This window comes from Salmo salar, unplaced genomic scaffold, assembly GCF_905237065.1.
Source record: "Salmo salar unplaced genomic scaffold, Ssal_v3.1, whole genome shotgun sequence".
NCBI lineage: Eukaryota > Metazoa > Chordata > Actinopteri > Salmoniformes > Salmonidae > Salmo > Salmo salar.
Window position 1 is genome coordinate 48,601 of NW_025549834.1, and position 19,081 is coordinate 67,681.

At 42.3% G+C, this 19,081-nt stretch overlaps 1 protein-coding gene and 15 non-coding genes across 16 annotated transcripts in view; all 16 read right to left on the minus strand.

The window, feature by feature from the left end:
* Positions 1 to 19,081, minus strand: part of LOC106596433 (uncharacterized) — a 74,152-nt gene that overhangs the window by 45,735 nt on the left and 9,336 nt on the right. The gene's annotated exons all lie outside the window — the stretch shown is intronic.
* trnat-ugu (transfer RNA threonine (anticodon UGU)) lies at positions 5,382 to 5,453 on the minus strand. The gene has a single exon. It is a non-coding gene; the product is annotated as a tRNA-Thr (tRNA).
* On the minus strand, positions 5,921 to 5,992 carry trnaa-ugc (transfer RNA alanine (anticodon UGC)). The gene has a single exon. It is a non-coding gene; the product is annotated as a tRNA-Ala (tRNA).
* trnat-ugu (transfer RNA threonine (anticodon UGU)) lies at positions 7,134 to 7,205 on the minus strand. Its single transcript has one exon. It is a non-coding gene; the product is annotated as a tRNA-Thr (tRNA).
* trnaa-cgc (transfer RNA alanine (anticodon CGC)) lies at positions 7,677 to 7,748 on the minus strand. Its single transcript has one exon. It is a non-coding gene; the product is annotated as a tRNA-Ala (tRNA).
* On the minus strand, positions 8,888 to 8,959 carry trnat-ugu (transfer RNA threonine (anticodon UGU)). The gene has a single exon. It is a non-coding gene; the product is annotated as a tRNA-Thr (tRNA).
* trnaa-cgc (transfer RNA alanine (anticodon CGC)) lies at positions 9,427 to 9,498 on the minus strand. The gene has a single exon. It is a non-coding gene; the product is annotated as a tRNA-Ala (tRNA).
* On the minus strand, positions 11,176 to 11,247 carry trnaa-cgc (transfer RNA alanine (anticodon CGC)). The gene has a single exon. It is a non-coding gene; the product is annotated as a tRNA-Ala (tRNA).
* On the minus strand, positions 12,385 to 12,456 carry trnat-ugu (transfer RNA threonine (anticodon UGU)). Its single transcript has one exon. It is a non-coding gene; the product is annotated as a tRNA-Thr (tRNA).
* trnaa-cgc (transfer RNA alanine (anticodon CGC)) lies at positions 12,928 to 12,999 on the minus strand. Its single transcript has one exon. It is a non-coding gene; the product is annotated as a tRNA-Ala (tRNA).
* trnat-ugu (transfer RNA threonine (anticodon UGU)) lies at positions 14,139 to 14,210 on the minus strand. The gene has a single exon. It is a non-coding gene; the product is annotated as a tRNA-Thr (tRNA).
* Positions 14,678 to 14,749, minus strand: trnaa-cgc (transfer RNA alanine (anticodon CGC)). Its single transcript has one exon. It is a non-coding gene; the product is annotated as a tRNA-Ala (tRNA).
* Positions 15,889 to 15,960, minus strand: trnat-ugu (transfer RNA threonine (anticodon UGU)). The gene has a single exon. It is a non-coding gene; the product is annotated as a tRNA-Thr (tRNA).
* On the minus strand, positions 16,428 to 16,499 carry trnaa-cgc (transfer RNA alanine (anticodon CGC)). The gene has a single exon. It is a non-coding gene; the product is annotated as a tRNA-Ala (tRNA).
* trnat-ugu (transfer RNA threonine (anticodon UGU)) lies at positions 17,638 to 17,709 on the minus strand. Its single transcript has one exon. It is a non-coding gene; the product is annotated as a tRNA-Thr (tRNA).
* Positions 18,181 to 18,252, minus strand: trnaa-cgc (transfer RNA alanine (anticodon CGC)). Its single transcript has one exon. It is a non-coding gene; the product is annotated as a tRNA-Ala (tRNA).

A 19,081-nucleotide genomic window follows, 5' to 3' on the forward strand; every position in this document is an offset into this window, starting at 1 on the left:
TAGAGAGAGAGACCCTGATGTAGTAGAGAGAGAGACCCTGATGTAGTAGAGAGAGAGAGACCCTGATGTAGTAGAGAGAGAGACCCTGATGTAGTAGAGAGAGAGACCCTGATGTAGTAGAGAGAGAGAGACCCTGATGTAGTAGAGAGAGACCCTGATGTAGTAGAGAGAGAGACCCTGATGTAGTAGAGAGAGAGACCCTGATGTAGTGAGAGAGAGGAGAGAGACCCTGATGTAGTAGAGAGAGACCCTGATGTAGTAGAGAGAGAGAGACCCTGATGTAGTAGAGAGAGAGACCCTGATGTAGTAGAGAGAGAGACCCTGATGTAGTAGAGAGAGAGAGACCCTGATGTAGTAGAGAGAGACCCTGATGTAGTAGAGAGAGAGACCCTGATGTAGTAGAGAGAGAGACCCTGATGTAGTAGAGAGAGAGACCCTGATGTAGTAGAGAGAGAGACCCTGATGTAGCAGAGAGAGAGACCCTGATGTAGTGAGAGAGAGACCCTGATGTAGCAGAGAGAGACCCTGATGTAGCAGAGAGAGAGAGACCCTGATGTAGTAGAGAGAGAGAGACCCTGATGTAGTAGAGAGAGAGACCCTGATGTAGCAGAGAGACCCTGATGTAGTAGAGAGAGAGACCCTGATGTAGTAGAGAGAGAGACCCTGATGTAGTAGAGAGAGACCCTGATGTAGCAGAGAGAGACCCTGATGTAGTAGAGAGAGAGAGACCCTGATGTAGTAGAGAGAGAGACCCTGATGTAGTAGAGAGAGAGAGCCCTGATGTAGCAGGAGAGAGAGACCCTGATGTAGCAGAGAGAGAGACCCTGATGTAGTAGAGAGAGAGACCCTGATGTAGTAGAGAGAGAGACCCTGATGTAGTAGAGAGAGAGACCCTGATGTAGTAGAGAGAGAGACCCTGATGTAGTGAGAGAGAGACCCTGATGTAGTAGAGAGAGAGACCCTGATGTAGTAGAGAGAGAGACCCTGATGTAGTAGAGAGAGAGACCCTGATGTAGTAGAGAGAGAGACCCTGATGTAGTAGAGAGAGAGACCTGATGTAGTAGAGAGAGAGAGACCCTGATGTAGCAGAGAGAGAGACCCTGATGTAGTAGAGAGAGAGAGACCCTGATGTAGTAGAGAGAGAGACCCTGATGTAGTAGAGAGAGAGACCCTGATGTAGCAGAGAGAGAGACCCTGATGTAGTAGAGAGAGAGAGACCCTGATGTAGCGAGAGAGAGACCCTGATGTAGCAGAGAGAGAGCCTGATGTAGTAGAGAGAGAGACCCTGATGTAGTAGAGAGAGAGAGACCCTGATGTAGAAGAGAGAGAGACCCTGATGTAGTAGAGAGAGAGAGACCCTGATGTAGTAGAGAGAGAGAGACCCTGATGTAGTAGGAAGAGAGAGACCCTGATGTAGGAGAGAGAGACCCTGATGTAGTAGAGAGAGAGACCCTGATGTAGCAGAGAGAGACCCTGATGTAGTAGAGAGAGAGACCCTGATGTAGTAGAGAGAGAGAGACCCTGATGTAGTAGAAGAGAGAGACCCTGATGTAGTAGAGTAGAGAGAGAGACCCTGATGTAGTAGAGAGAGACCCTGATGTAGTAGAGAGAGAGACCCTGATGTAGTAGAGAGAGAGACCCTGATGTAGTAGAGAGAGAGAGACCCTGATGTAGCAGAGAGAGAGACCCTGATGTAGTAGAGAGAGAGACCCTGATGTAGCAGAGAGAGAGACCCTGATGTAGCAGAGAGAGAGAGACCCTGATGTAGTAGAGAGAGAGCCCTGATGTAGTGAGAGAGAGAGACCCTGATGTAGCAGAGAGAGACCCTGATGTAGTAGAGAGAGAGAGACCCTGATGTAGTAGAGAGAGAGACCCTGATGTAGCAGAGAGAGAGACCCTGATGTAGTAGAGAGAGAGACCCTGATGTAGTAGAGAGAGAGAGACCCTGATGTAGTAGAGAGAGAGACCCTGATGTAGTAGAGAGAGAGACCCTGATGTAGTAGAGAGAGACCTGATGAGAGAGAGAGACCCTGATGTAGTAGAGAGAGAGACCCTGATGTAGTAGAGAGAGAGACCCTGATGTAGTAAGAGAGAGAGACCCTGATGTAGTAGAGAGAGAGAGAGACCCTGATGTAGTAGAGAGAGAGACCCTGATGTAGTAGAGAGAGAGAGACCCTGATGTAGTAGAGAGAGAGAGACCCTGATGTAGAGGAGAGAGAGACCCTGATGTAGTAGAGAGAGAGACCCTGATGTAGTAGAGAGAGACCCTGATGTAGTAGAGAGAGAGACCCTGATGTAGCAGAGAGAGAGACCCTGATGTAGTAGAGAGAGAGAGACCCTGATGTAGCAGAGAGAGAGAGACCCTGATGTAGTAGAGAGAGAGACCCTGATGTAGCAGAGAGACCCTGATGTAGTAGAGAGAGAGACCCTGATGTAGTAGAGAGAGAGACCCTGATGTAGCAGAGAGAGAGACCCTGATGTAGTAGAGAGAGAGACCCTGATGTAGCAGAGAGAGACCCTGATGTAGTAGAGAGAGAGAGAGACCCTGATGTAGCAGAGAGAGACCCTGATGTAGTAGAGTGAGAGACCCTGATGTAGTAGAGAGAGAGAGACCCTGATGTAGTAGGAGAGAGACCCTGATGTAGTAGAGAGAGAGACCCTGATGTAGTAGAGAGAGAGACCCTGATGTAGTAGAGAGAGAGACCCTGATGTAGTAGAGAGAGAGAGACCCTGATGTAGTAGAGAGAGAGACCCTGATGTAGTAGAGAGAGAGACCCTGATGTAGCAGAGAGAGAGACCCTGATGTAGTAGAGAGAGAGAACCCTGATGTAGTAGAGAGAGAGAGACCCTGATGTAGCAGAGAGAGAGACCCTGATGTAGTAGAGAGAGAGAGACCCTGATGTAGCAGAGAGAGAGACCCTGATGTAGTAGAGAGAGAGAGACCCTGATGTAGTAGAGAGAGACCCTGATGTAGAGAGAGACCTGATGTAGCAGAGAGAGACCCTGATGTAGTAGAGAGAGAGACCCTGATGTAGTAGAGGAGACAAGAAGAGAGAGACCCTGATGTAGCAGAGAGAGAGACCCTGATGTAGTAGAGAGAGAGAGACCCTGATGTAGTAGAGAGAGAGAGACCCTGATGTAGTAGAGAGAGAGAGACCCTGATGTAGTAGAGAGAGAGACCCTGATGTAGCAGAGAGAGAGACCCTGATGTAGCAGAGAGAGAGAGACCCTGATGTAGTAGAGAGAGAGACCCTGATGTAGCAGAGAGAGAGAGACCCTGATGTAGCAGAGAGAGAGAGACCCTGATGTAGTAGAGAGAGAGAGACCCTGATGTAGCAGAGAGAGAGACCCTGATGTAGCAGAGAGAGAGACCCTGATGTAGTAGAGAGAGAGAGCCTGATGTAGCGAGAGAGAGACCCTGATGTAGCAGAAAGAGAGACCCTGATGTAGTAGAGAGAGAGACCCTGATGTAGTAGAGAGAGAGAGACCCTGATGTAGTAGAGAGAGAGACCCTGATGTAGTGAGAGAGAGACCCTGATGTAGTAGAGAGACCCTGATGTAGTAGAGAGAGAGACCCTGATGTAGTAGAGAGAGAGAGACCCTGATGTAGTAGAGAGAGAGACCCTGATGTAGTAGAGAGAGAGACCCTGATGTAGTAGGAGAGAGAGACCCTGATGTAGGAGAGAGAGACCCTGATGTAGTAGAGAGAGACCCTGATGTAGCAGAGAGAGAGACCCTGATGTAGCGAGAGAGAGACCCTGATGTAGTAGAGAGAGAGACCCTGATGTAGCAGAGAGAGAGACCCTGATGTAGTAGAGAGAGAGAGACCCTGATGTAGTAGAGAGAGAGAGACCCTGATGTAGCAGAGAGAGAGACCCTGATGTAGCAGAGAGAGAGACCCTGATGTAGTAGAGAGAGAGACCCTGATGTAGTAGAGAGAGAGACCCTGATGTAGTGAGAGAGAGAGACCCTGATGTAGTAGAGAGAGAGACCCTGATGTAGTAGAGAGAGAGACCCTGATGTAGTAGAGAGAGACCCTGATGTAGCGAGAGAGAGACCCTGATGTAGTAGAGAGAGAGAGACCCTGATGTAGTAGAGAGAGAGACCCTGATGTAGCAGAGAGAGAGACCCTGATGTAGCAGAGAGAGAGACCCTGATGTAGTAGAGAGAGAGACCCTGATGTAGTAGAGAGAGAGAGACCCTGATGTAGCAGAGAGAGAGACCCTGATGTAGCAGAGAGAGACCCTGATGTAGTAGAGAGAGACCCTGATGTAGCAGAGAGAGAGACCCTGATGTAGCAGAGAGAGAGAGACCCTGATGTAGCAGAGAGAGACCCTGATGTAGCAGAGAGAGACCCTGATGTAGCAGAGAGAGAGACCCTGATGTAGCAGAGAGAGACCCTGATGTAGTAGAGAGAGGGTTAGGGTTAGGGTTAGAATGGTTAAGGTTGGGGTTAGGGTTAGGGTTAGAATGGTTAAGGTTAGGGTTGGGGTTAGGTTTTAGGGTTAGAATGGTTAATGTTAGGGTTAAGGTTAGGTTTTAGGGTTAGAATGGTTAATGTTAGGGTTAAGGTTAGGTTTGTGGTTAGAATGGTTAAGGTTAGGGTTGTGGTTAGAATGGTTAAGGTTAGGGTTAAGGTTAGGGTTGTGGTTAGAATGGTTAAGGTTAGGGTTAAGGTTAGGGTTGTGGTTAGAATGGTTAAGGTTAGGGTTGTGGTTAGAATGGTTAATGTTAGGGTTAGTTAGGTTGTGGTTAGAATGGTTAAGGTTAGGTTAAGGTTAGGGTTGTGGTTAGAATGGTTAATGTTAGGGTTGTGGTTAGAATGGTTAAGGTTAGGGTTAAGGTTAGGGTTGTGGTTAGAATGGTTAAGGTTAGGGTTAAGGTTAGGGTTGTGGTTAGAATGGTTAATGTTAGGGTTAAGGTTAGGGTTGTGGTTAGAATGGTTAAGGTTAGGGTTAAGGTTAGGGTTGGAATAGTTAAGGTTAGTTTTGGGGTTAGAATGGTTCGGTTGGGTAGGTCTTGCGGAAGTTGAAAGCCTTCTTTTCATCTCCACGTTGTCTATGTATTTACTTCCGTGTCCGTAAGGTCAAAACGTGTTTGGTGTCAGGAGTACAGCGGAGCTGCAGACTCATCTGGGATCTCCGGCCGGGGATAATTAGGCGCCCACCTCCCAAAGCACCATTTTACCTTAATTATACCAATGGTTGAAAACATCCAGGACTAAAAGACAGATCAGATGGGGAGTAACTCCTAGGTTGAACTATGCTTTCCACTTCCGTTGACAAACAGACCTTGAAAAGACTCACCTAAACTAACCTTAGACGGCCATCCCTACCTATTTTTGAAAAGCACAGGTCCATGATATCAGATGTCGTTCATTAAGGCACAGACGGGATTTGAACCAATGATCTTCGGTTTACAAGACCAACGCCTTACCACTCGGCCACCATGCCACTCTACGCTCTGTATTATATATCAACATTCAGGAAAGTAGTAGTTGTGTAAATGTGAATTTGGCACACAAATAAACTCAGTGGAGAATCTTGGGATTGAACCGAGGACCTCATCCATATTTTGCATGCACTCCCCCTCTGAGCTTCCATCCCATTTCATTTGCAGATAAAATGCAATATCAATACAATATACTTTTTATATACACCACTCCATTGAAACTACAAGGAAATGATAGCAGCAATTCTTAAACCAGGTACAGACTGGGATCGAACCCATAAACTTCAGTTTTTGAAAATGACGCCATAAAAGATGGCAATCATGCCACTTCTGTTCTATAATTGTACGAACAGGGATTGAAGGAATGTTCTTCAGATTACAAAACCAAATTTTTTAGCACATCTCTATTTCCTGCTTAGAATTACAACATTCTGTACAGTAGGAGTTGGGTCAATGCAATAATTTTAAATGGAGAAGCTGGGGATTGAACCCAGGACCTCATACATGCAAAGCATGCGCTCTACCACTGAGCTACATCCCCGTTCTGGGAGAGAGAAAAAATGTATCTTATTTTATTTTATTTCACCTTTATTTAACCAGGTAAGCTAGTGGAGAACAAGTTCTCATTGAGAACTGCAACCTGGCCAAGATAAAGCAAAGCAGTGCGACACAAACAACAACATAGAGTTACAAATGGAATAAACAAGCGTACAGTCAATAACACAATAGAAAAAAATAAAGTCTATATACAGTGTGTGCAAATGGCATGAGGAGGTAAGGTAATAAATAGGCCATGGTAGTGAGGTAATTACAATTTAGCAAATTAACACTGGAGTGATAGATGAGCAGATGATGATGTGCAAGTACAAATACTGGTGTGCAAAAGAGCAGAAAGTAAATAAAAACAATATGGGGATGAGGTAGGTAGATTGGGTGGGCTATTTACAGATGGCCTATGTACAGCTGCAGCGATCGGTTAGCTGCTCAGATAGCTGATGTTTAAAGTTAGTGAGGGAAATATAAGTGTCCAGGTTCAGCGATTTTTGCAATTCGTTCCAGTCATTGGCAGCAGAGAACTGGAAGGAAAGGCAGCCAAAGGAGGTGTTGGCTTTGGGGATGACCAGTGAGATATATCTGCTGGAAGCGAAGTGCTACGGGTGGGTGTTTTTATCGTGACCAGTGAGTTGAGATAAGGCGGAGCTTTACCTAGCATAGACTTATAGATGACCTGGAGCCAGTGGGTCTGGTGACGAATAGGTAGCGAGGGCCAGCCGACTAGAGCATACAGGTCGCAGTGGTCATATCAATACAACTTACCTTTTCTTTACACTGTTCTAATGAAAGTACATTTCCATAATATCAGCTATCTTCCATAAACGTCAAACAAGGATTGTACCCATGTGCTTCAGTTTACAGAAACAGATGATTTAGCATATCTATTTCCTTCTTAGAATATCAACATTCTGGAAAGTGGGAGTTGTGCAAAAGCTAATTTAACAACTAATTACACTCAACAGAGAAGTTGGGGATTAACGTTGGACCGCATTCATGTAAAGTACTGGCTCTAGCATAGAGATTCATCCCCTTACTATAATAGCTGAGTTGCAATATTGATACAACTTAATTTTCTGCAAAGTCCTCCAATTAATGCACAGGTCCATGATATCAGATGTCTTTCATAAAGGCACAGAAGGGATTTGAACCCATGATCTTCGGTTTACAAGACCAACGCCTTACCACTTGGCCACCATGCCACTCTACGTTCTGAATTATATCTCAACATTCAGGAAAGTAGTAGTTGTGTAAATGTGAATTTGGCAAACAAATAAACTCAGTGGAGAATCTTGGGATTGAACCGAGGACCTCATACATATTTTGCATGCACTCCCCCTCTGAGCTTCCATCCCATTTCATTTGCAGATAAAATGCAATATCAATACAATGTACTTTTTATATACACCAATCCATTGAAACTACAAGGAAATGATAGCAGCAATTCTTAAACCAGGTACAGACTGGGATCGAACCCATAAACTTCAGTTTTTGAAAATGACGCCATAAAAGATGGCAATCATGCCACTTCTGTTCTATAATTGTACGAACAGGGATTGAAGGAATGTTCTTCAGATTACAAGACCAAATTATTTAGCACATCTCTGTTTCCTGCTTAGAATTACAACATTCTGTAATGTAGGAGTTGGTTGGGTCAATGCAGTAATTTTAAATGGAGATGCTGGGGATTGAACCCAGGACCTCATACATGCGAAGCATGCGCTCTACCACTGAGCTACATCCCCGTTCTGGGAGAGATTAAAAATGTATCTTATTTTATTTTATTTTACCTTTATTTAACCAGGTAAGCTAGTGGAGAACAAGTTCTCATTGAGAACTGCAACCTGGCCAAGATAAAGCAAAGCAGTGCGACACAAACAACAACATAGAGTTACAAATGGAATAAACAAGCGTACAGTCAATAACACAATAGAAAAAAAGAAAGTCTATATTCAGTGTGTGCAAATGGCATGAGGAGGTAAGGTAATAAATAGGCCATGGTAGTGAGGTAATTACAATTTAGCAAATTAACACTGGAGTGACAGATGAGCAGATGATGATGTGCAAGTACAAATACTGGTGTGCAAAAGAGCAGAAAGTAAATAAAAACAATATGGGGATGAGGTAGGTAGATTGGGTGGGCTATTTACAGATGGCCTATGTACAGCTGCAGCGATCGGTTAGCAGCTCAGATAGCTGATGTTTAAAGTTAGTGAGGGAAATATAAGTGTCCAGGTTCAGCGATTTTTGCAATTCGTTCCAGTCATTGGCAGCAGAGAACTGGAAGGAAAGGCAGCCAAAGGAGGTGTTGGCTTTGGTGATGACCAGTGAGATATATCTGCTGGAGCGAGTGCTACGGGTGGGTGTTTTTATCGTGACCAGTGAGTTGAGATAAGGCGGAGCTTTACCTAGCATAGACTTATAGATGACCTGGAGCCAGTGGGTCTGGTGACGAATAGGTAGCGAGGGCCAGCCGACTAGAGCATACAGGTCGCAGCGGTCATATCAATACAATTTACCTTTTCTTTACACTGTTCTAATGAAAGTACATTTCCATAATATCAGCTATCTTCCATAAACGTCAAACAAGGATTGAACCCATGTGCTTCAGTTTACAGAAACAGATGATTTAGCATATCTATTTCCTTCTTAGAATGTCAACATTCTGGAAAGTGGGAGTTGTGCAAAACCTAATTTAACAACTAATTACACTCAACAGAGAAGTTGGGGATTAACGTTGGACCGCATTCATGTAAAGTCCTGGCTCTACCATAGAGATTCATCCCCTTACTATAATAGCTGAGTTGCCATAATGATACAACTTGATTTTCTGCAAAGTCCTCCAATTAATGCACAGGTCCATGATATCAGATGTCTTTCATAAAGGCACAGAAGGGATTTGAACCCATGATCTTCGGTTTACAAGACCAACGCCTTACCACTTGGCCACCATGCCACCTCTACGCTCTGAATTATATCTCAACATTCAGGAAAGTAGTAGTTGTGTAAATGTGAATTTGGCACACAAATAAACTCAGTGGAGAATCTTGGGATTGAACCGAGGACCTCATCCATATTTTGCATGCACTCCCCCTCTGAGCTTCCATCCCATTTCATTTGCAGATAAAATGCAATATCAATACAATGTACTTTTATATACACCACTCCATTGAAACTACAAGGAAATGATAGCAGCAATTCTTAAACCAGGTACAGACTGGGATCGAACCCATGAACTTCAGTTTTTGAAAATGACGCCATAAAAGATGGCAATCATGCCACTTCTGTTCTATAATTGTACGAACAGGGATTGAAGGAATGTTCTTCAGATTACAAAACCAAATTATTTAGCACATCTCTGTTTCCTGCTTAGAATTACAACATTCTGTAAAGTAGGAGTTGGGTCAATGCAATAATTTTAAATGGAGATGCTGGGGATTGAACCCAGGACCTCATACATGCGAAGCATGCGCTCTACCACTGAGCTACATCCCCGTTCTGGGAAAGATTAAAAATGTTTCTTATTTTATTTTATTTCACCTTTATTTAACCAGGTAAGCTAGTGGAGAACAAGTTCTCATTGAGAACTGCAACCTGGCCAAGATAAAGCAAAGCAGTGCGACACAAACAACAACATAGAGTTACAAATGGAATAAACAAGCGTACAGTCAATAACACAATAGAAAAAAAGAAAGTCTATATTCAGTGTGTGCAAATGGCATGAGGAGGTAAGGTAATAAATAGGCCATGGTAGTGAGGTAATTACAATTTAGCAAATTAACACTGGAGTGACAGATGAGCAGATGATGATGTGCAAGTACAAATACTGGTGTGCAAAAGAGCAGAAAGTAAATAAAAACAATATGGGGATGAGGTAGGTAGATTGGGTGGGCTATTTACAGATGGCCTATGTACAGCTGCAGCGATCGGTTAGCTGCTCAGATAGCTGATGTTTAAAGTTAGTGAGGGAAATATAAGTGTCCAGGTTCAGCGATTTTTGCAATTCGTTCCAGTCATTGGCAGCAGAGAACTGGAAGGAAAGGCAGCCAAAGGAGGTGTTGGCTTTGGGGATGACCAGTGAGATATATCTGCTGGAGCGAGTGCTACGGGTGGGTGTTTTTATCATGACCAGTGAGTTGAGATAAGGCGGAGCTTTACCTAGCATAGACTTATAGATGCCCTGGAGCCAGTGGGTCTGGTGACGAATAGGTAGCGAGGGCCAGCCGACTAGAGCATACAGGTCGCAGTGGTCATATCAATACAATTTACCTTTTCTTTACACTGTTCTAATGAAAGTACATTTCCATAATATCAGCTATCTTCCATAAACGTCAAACAAGGATTGAACCCATGTGCTTCAGTTTACAGAAACAGATGATTTAGCATATCTATTTCCTTCTTAGAATGTCAACATTCTGGAAAGTGGGAGTTGTGCAAAAGCTAATTTAACAACTAATTACACTCAACAGAGAAGTTGGGGATTAACGTTGGACCGCATTCATGTAAAGTACTGGCTCTACCATAGAGATTCATCCCCTTACTATAATAGCTGAGTTGCAATAATGATACAACTTGATTTTCTGCAAAGTCCTCCAATTAATGCACAGGTCCATGATATCAGATGTCTTTCATAAAGGCACAGAAGGGATTTGAACCCATGATCTTCAGTTTACAAGAGCAACAGCTTACCACTTGGCCACCATGCCACTCTACGTTCTGAATTATATATCAACATTCAGGAAAGTAGTAGTTGTGTAAATGTGAATTTGGCACACAAATAAACTCAGTGGAGAATCTTGGGATTGAACCGAGGACCTCATACATATTTTGCATGCACTCCCCTCTGAGCTTCCATCCCATTTCATTTGCAGATAAAATGCAATATCAATACAATGTACTTTTTATATACACCACTCCATTGAAACTACAAGGAAATGATAGCAGCAATTCTTAAACCAGGTACAGACTGGGATCGAACCCATAAACTTCAGTTTTTGAAAATGACGCCATAAAAGATGGCAATCATGCCACTTCTGTTCTATAATTGTACGAACAGGGATTGAAGGAATGTTCTTCAGATTACAAAACCAAATTATTTAGCACGTCTCTGTTTCCTGCTTAGAATTACAACATTCTGTAAAGTAGGAGTTGGGTCAATGCAGTAATTTTAAATGGAGAAGCTGGGGATTGAACCCAGGACCTCATACATGCGAAGCATGCGCTCTACCACTGAGCTACATCCCCGTTCTTGGAGAGATAAAAATGTATCTTATTTTATTTTATTTCACCTTTATTTAACCAGGTAAGCTAGTGGAGAACAAGTTCTCATTGAGAACTGCAACCTGGCCAAGATAAAGCAAAGCAGTGCGACACAAACAACAACATAGAGTTACAAATGGAATAAACAAGCGTACAGTCAATAACACAATAGAAAAAAAGAAAGTCTATATTCAGTGTGTGCAAATGGCATGAGGAGGTAAGGTAATAAATAGGCCATGGTAGTGAGGTAATTACAATTTAGCAAATTAACACTGGAGTGACAGATGAGCAGATGATGATGTGCAAGTACAAATACTGGTGTGCAAAAGAGCAGAAAGTAAATAAAAACAATATGGGGATGAGGTAGGTAGATTGGGTGGGCTATTTACAGATGGCCTATGTACAGCTGCAGCGATCGGTTAGCTGCTCAGATAGCTGATGTTTAAAGTTAGTGAGGGAAATATAAGTGTCCAGGTTCAGCGATTTTTGCAATTCGTTCCAGTCATTGGCAGCAGAGAACTGGAAGGAAAGGCAGCCAAAGGAGGTGTTGGCTTTGGGGATGACCAGTGAGATATATCTGCTGGAGCGAGTGCTACGGGTGGGTGTTTTTATCGTGACCAGTGAGTTGAGATAAGGCGGAGCTTTACCTAGCATAGACTTATAGATGACCTGGAGCCAGTGGGTCTGGTGACGAATAGGTAGCGAGGGCCAGCCGACTAGAGCATACAGGTCGCAGTGGTCATATCAATACAATTTACCTTTTCTTTACACTGTTCTAATGAAAGTACATTTCCATAATATCAGCTATCTTCCATAAACGTCAAACAAGGATGAACCCATGTGCTTCAGTTTACAGAAACAGATGATTTAGCATATCTATTTCCTTCTTAGAATGTCAACATTCTGGAAAGTGGGAGTTGTGCAAAAGCTAATTTAACAACTAATTACACTCAACAGAGAAGTTGGGGATTAACGTTGGACCGCATTCATGTAAAGTACTGGCTCTAGCATAGAGATTCATCCCCTTACTATAATAGCTGAGTTGCAATATTGATACAACTTGATTTTCTGCAAAGTCCTCCAAGTAATGCACAGGTCCATGATATCAGATGTCTTTCATAAAGGCACAGAAGGGATTTGAACCCATGATCTTCGGTTTACAAGACCAACGCCTTACCACTTGGCCACCATGCCACTCTACGCTCTGTATTATATATCAACATTCAGGAAAGTAGTAGTTGTGTAAATGTGAATTTGGCACACAAATAAACTCAGTGGAGAATCTTGGGATTGAACCGAGGACCTCATACATATTTTGCATGCACTCCCCCTCTGAGCTTCCATCCCATTTCATTTGCAGATAAAATGCAATATCAATACAATGTACTTTTTATATACACCACTCCATTGAAACTACAAGGAAATGATAGCAGCAATTCTTAAACCAGGTACAGACTGGGATCGAACCCATAAACTTCAGTTTTTGAAAATGACGCCATAAAAGATGGCAATCATGCCACTTCTGTTCTATAATTGTACGAACAGGGATTGAAGGAATGTTCTTCAGATTACAAGACCAAATTATTTAGCACATCTCTGTTTCCTGCTTAGAATTACAACATTCTGTAATGTAGGAGTTGGTTGGGTCAATGCAGTAATTTTAAATGGAGATGCTGGGGATTGAATCCAAGACCTCATACATGCGAAGCATGCGCTCTACCACTGAGCTACATCCCCGTTCTGGTAGAGAGAAAAAATGTTTCTTATTTTATTTTATTTCACCTTTATTTAACCAGGTAAACTAGTGGAGAACAAGTTCTCATTGAGAACTGCAACCTGGCCAAGATAAAGCAAAGCAGTGCGACACAAACAACAACATAGAGTTACAAATGGAATAAACAAGCGTACAGTCAATAACACAATAGAAAAAAAGAAAGTCTATATTCAGTGTGTGCAAATGGCATGAGGAGGTAAGGTAATAAATAGGCCATGGTAGTGAGGTAATTACAATTTAGCAAATTAACACTGGAGTGATAGATGAGCAGATGATGATGTGCAAGTACAAATACTGGTGTGCAAAAGAGCAGAAAGTAAATAAAAACAATATGGGGATGAGGTAGGTAGATTGGGTGGGCTATTTACAGATGGCCTATGTACAGCTGCAGCGATCGGTTAGCTGCTCAGATAGCTGATGTTTAAAGTTAGTGAGGGAAATATAAGTGTCCAGGTTCAGCGATTTTTGCAATTCGTTCCAGTCATTGGCAGCAGAGAACTGGAAGGAAAGGCAGCCAAAGGAGGTGTTGGCTTTGGGGATGACCAGTGAGATATATCTGCTGGAGCGAGTGCTACGGGTGGGTGTTTTTATCGTGACCAGTGAGTTGAGATAAGGCGGAGCTTTACCTAGCATAGACTTATAGATGACCTGGAGCCAGTGGGTCTGGTGACGAATAGGTAGCGAGGGCCAGCCGACTAGAGCATACAGGTCGCAGCGGTCATATCAATACAATTTACCTTTTCTTTACACTGTTCTAATGAAAGTACATTTCCATAATATCAGCTATCTTCCATAAACGTCAAACAAGGATTGAACCCATGTGCTTCAGTTTACAGAAACAGATGATTTAGCATATCTATTTCCTTCTTAGAATGTCAACATTCTGGAAAGTGGGAGTTGTGCAAAAGCTAATTTAACAACTAATTACACTCAACAGAGAAGTTGGGGATTAACGTTGGACCGCATTCATGTAAAATACTGGCTCTAGCATAGAGATTCATCCCCTTACTATAATAGCTGTGTTGCAATATTGATACAACTTGATTTTCTGCAAAGTCCTCCAAGTAAAGCACAGGTCTATGATATCAGATGTCTTTCATAAAGGCACAGAAGGGATTTGAACCCATGATCTTCAGTTTACAAGACCAACGCCTTACCACTTGGCCACCATGCCACTCTACGCTGTTAATGATATATCAACATTCTGGAAAGTAGTAGTTGTGTAAATGTGAATTTGGCACACAAATAAACTCAGTGGAGAATCTTGGGATTGAACCGAGGACCTCATACATATTTTGCATGCACTCCCCCTCTGAGCTTCCATCCCATTTCATTTGCAGATAAAATGCAATATCAATACATTGTACTTTTTATATACACCACTCCATTGAAACTACAAGGAAATGATAGCAGCAATTCTTAAACCAGGTACAGACTGGGATCGAACCCATAAACTTCAGTTTTTGAAAATGACGCCATAAAACATGGCAATCATGCCACTTCTGTTCTATAATTGTACGAACAGGGATTGAAGGAATGTTCTTCAGATTACAAAACCAAATTATTTAGCACGTCTCTGTTTCCTGCTTAGAATTACAACATTCTGTAAAGTAGGAGTTGGGTCAATGCAATAATTTTAAATGGAGATGCTGGGGATTGAACCCAGGACCTCATACATGCGAAGGATGCGCTCTACCACTGAGCTACATCCCCGTTCTGGGAAACATTAAAAATGTATCTTATTTTATTTTATTTCACCTTTATTTAACCAGGTAAGCTAGTGGCGAACAAGTTCTCATTGAGAACTGCAACCTGGCCAAGATAAAGCAAAGCAGTGCGACACAAACAACAACATAGAGTTACAAATGGAATAAACAAGCGTACAGTCAATAACACAATAGAAAAAAAGAAAGTCTATATTCAGTGTGTGCAAATGGCATGAGGAGGTAAGGTAATAAATAGGCCATGGTAGTGATGTAATTACAATTTAGCAAATTAACACTGGAGTGATAGATGAGCAGATGATGATGTGCAAGTACAAATACTGGTGTGCAAAAGAGCAGAAAGTAAATAAAAACAATATGGGGATGAGGTAGGTAGATTGGGTGGGCTATTTACAGATGGCCTATGTACAGCTGCAGCGATCGGTTAGCTGCTCAGATAGCTGATGTTTAAAGTTAGTGAGGGAAATATAAGTGTCCAGGTTCAGCGATTTTTGCAATTCGTTCCAGTCATTGGCAGCAGAGAACTGGAAGGAAAGGCAGCCAAAGGAGGTGTTGGCTTTGGGGATGACCAGTGAGATATATCTGCTGGAGCGAGTGCTACTGGTGGGTGTTTTTATCGTGACCAGTGAGTTGAGATAAGGCGGAGCTTTACCAAGCATAGACTTATAGATGACCTGGAGCCAGTGGGTCTGGTGACGAATAGGTAGCGAGGGCCAGCCGACTAGAGCATACAGGTCGCAGTGGTCATATCAATAAAATTTACCTTTTCTTTACACTGTTCTAATGAAAGTACATTTCTATAATATCAGCTATCTTCCATAAACGTCAAACAAGGATTGAACCCATGTGCTTCAGTTTACAGAAACAGATGATTTAGCATATCTATTTCCTTCTTAGAATGTCAACATTCTGGAAAGTGGGAGTTGTGCAAAAGCTAATTTAACAACTAATTACACTCAACAGAGAAGTTGGGGATTAACGTTGGACCGCATTCATGTAAAGTACTGGCTCTACCATAGAGATTCATCCCCTTACTATAATAGCTGAGTTGCCATAATGATACAAATTGATTTTCTGCAAAGTCCTCCAATTAATGCACAGGTCCATGATATCAGATGTCTTTCATAATGGCACAGAAGGGATTTGAACCCATGATCTTCGGTTTACAAGACCAACACCTTACCACTTGGCCACCATGCCACTCTACGTTCTGAATTATATCTCAACATTCAGGAAAGTAGTAGTTGTGTAAATGTGAATTTGGCACACAAATAAACTCAGTGGAGAATCTTGGGATTGAACCGAGGACCTCATACATATTTTGCATGCACTCCCCCTCTGAGCTTCCATCCCATTTCATTTGCAGATAAAATGCAATATCAATACAATGTACTTTTTATATACACCACTCCATTGAAACTACAAGGAAATGATAGCAGCAATTCTTAAACCAGGTACAGACTGGGATCGAACCCATAAACTTCAGTTTTTGAAAATGACGCCATAAAAGATGGCAATCATGCCACTTCTGTTCTATAATTGTACGAACAGGGATTGAAGGAATGTTCTTCAGATTACAAAACCAAATTATTTAGCACATCTCTGTTTCCTGCTTAGAATTACAACATTCTGTAAAGTAGGAGTTGGGTCAATGCAATAATTTTAAATGGAGAAGCTGGGGATTGAACCCAGGACCTCATACATGCGAAGCATGCGCTCTACCACTGAGCTACATCCCCTTTCTGGGAGAGATAAAAATGTTTCTTATTTTATTTTATTTCACCTTTATTTAACCAGGTAAGCTAGTGGAGAACAAGTTCTCATTGAGAACTGCAACCTGGCCAAGATAAAGCAAAGCAGTGCGACACAAACAACAACATAGAGTTACAAATGGAATAAACAAGCGTACAGTCAATAACACAATAGAAAAAAAGAAAGTCTATATTCAGTGTGTGCAAATGGCGTGAGGAGGTAAGGCAATAAATAGGCCATGGTAGTGAGGTAATTACAATTTAGCAAATTAACACTGGAGTGATAGATGAGCAGATGATGATGTGAAAGTACAAATACTGGTGTGCAAAAGAGCAGAAAGTAAATAAAAACAATATGGGGATGAGGTAGGTAGATTGGGTGGGCTATTTACAGATGGCCTATGTACAGCTGCAGCGATCGGTTAGCTGCTCAGATAGCTGATGTTTAAAGTTAGTGAGGGAAATATAAGTGTCCAGGTTCAGCGATTTTTGCAATTCGTTCCAGTCATTGGCAGCAGAGAACTGGAAGGAAAGGCAGCCAAAGGAGGTGTTGGCTTTGGGGATGACCAGTGAGATATATCTGCTGGAGCGAGTGCTACGGGTGGGTGTTTTTATCGTGACCAGTGAGTTGAGATAAGGCGGAGCTTTACCTAGCATAGACTTATAGATGACCTGGAGCCAGTGGGTCTGGTGACGAATAGGTAGCGAGGGCCAGCCGACTAGAGCATACAGGTCGCAGCGGTCATATCAATACAATTCACCTTTTCTTTACACTGTTCTAATGAAAGTACATTTCCATAATATCAGCTATCTTCCATAAACGTCAAACAAGGATTGAACCCATGTGCTTCAGTTTACAGAAACAGATGATTTAGCATATCTATTTCCTTCTTAGAATGTCAACATTCTGGAAAGTGGGAGTTGTGCAAAAGCTAATTTAACAACTAATTACACTCAACAGAGAAGTTGGGGATTAACGTTGGACTGCATTCATGTAAAGTACTGGCTCTACCATAGAGATTCATCCCCTGACTATAATAGCTGAGTTGCCATAATGATACAACTTGATTTTCTGCAAAGTCCTCCAAGTAAAGCACAGGTCTATGATATCAGATGTCTTTCATAATGGCACGGAAGGGATTTGAACCCATGATCTTCGGTTTACAAGACCAACACCTTACCACTTGGCCACCATGCCACTCTACGTTCTGAATTATATCTCAACATTCAGGAAAGTAGTAGTTGTGTAAATGTGAATTTGGCAAACAAATAAACTCAGTGGAGAATCTTGGGATTGAACCGAGGACCTCATACATATTTTGCATGCACTCCCCCTCTGAGCTTCCATCCCATTTCATTTGCAGATAAAATGCAATATCAATACAATGTACTTTTTATATACACCAATCCATTGAAACTACAAGGAAATGATAGCAGCAATTCTTAAACCAGGTACAGACTGGGATCAAACCCATAAACTTCAGTTTTTGAAAATGACGCCATAAAAGATGGCAATCATGCCACTTCTGTTCTATAATTGTACGACCAGGGATTGAAGGAATGTTCTTCAGATTACAAAACCAAATTATTTAGCACATCTCTGTTTCCTGCTTAGAATTACAACATTCTGTAAAGTAGGAGTTGGTTGGGTCAATGCAATAATTTTAAATGGAGATGCTGGGCATTGAACCCAGGACCTCATACATGCGAAGCATGCGCTCTACCACTGAGCTACATCCCCGTTCTGGGAAAGATTAAAAATGTTTCTTATTTTATTTTATTTCACCTTTATTTAACCAGGTAAGCTAGTGGAGAACAAGTTCTCATTGAGAACTGCAACCTGGCCAAGATAAAGCAAAGCAGTGCGACACAAACAACAACATAGAGTTACAAATGGAATAAACAAGCGTACAGTCAATAACACAATAGAAAAAAGAAAGTCTATATTCAGTGTGTGCAAATGGCATGAGGAGGTAAGGTAATAAATAGGCCATGGTAGTGAGGTAATTACAATTTAGCAAATTAACACTGGAGTGACAGATGAGCAGATGATGATGTGCAAGTACAAATACTGGTGTGCAAAAGAGCAGAAAGTAAATAAAAACAATATGGGGATGAGGTAGGTAGATTGGGTGGGCTATTTACAGATGGCCTATGTACAGCTGCAGCGATCGGTTAGCTGCTCAGATAGCTGATGTTTAAAGTTAGTGAGGGAAATATAAGTGTCCAGGTTCAGCGATTTTTGCAATTCGTTCCAGTCATTGGCAGCAGAGAACTGGAAGGAAAGGCAGCCAAAGGAGGTGTTGGCTTTGGGGATGACCAGTGAGATATATCTGCTGGAGCGAGTGCTACGGGTGGGTGTTTTTATCGTGACCAGTGAGTTGAGATAAGGCGGAGCTTTACCTAGCATAGACTTATAGATGACCTGGAGCCAGTGGGTCTGGTGACGAATAGGTAGCGAGGGCCAGCCGACTAGAGCATACAGGTCGCAGCGGTCATATCAATACAATTTACCTTTTCTTTACACTGTTCTAATGAAAGTACATTTCCATAATATCAGCTATCTTCCA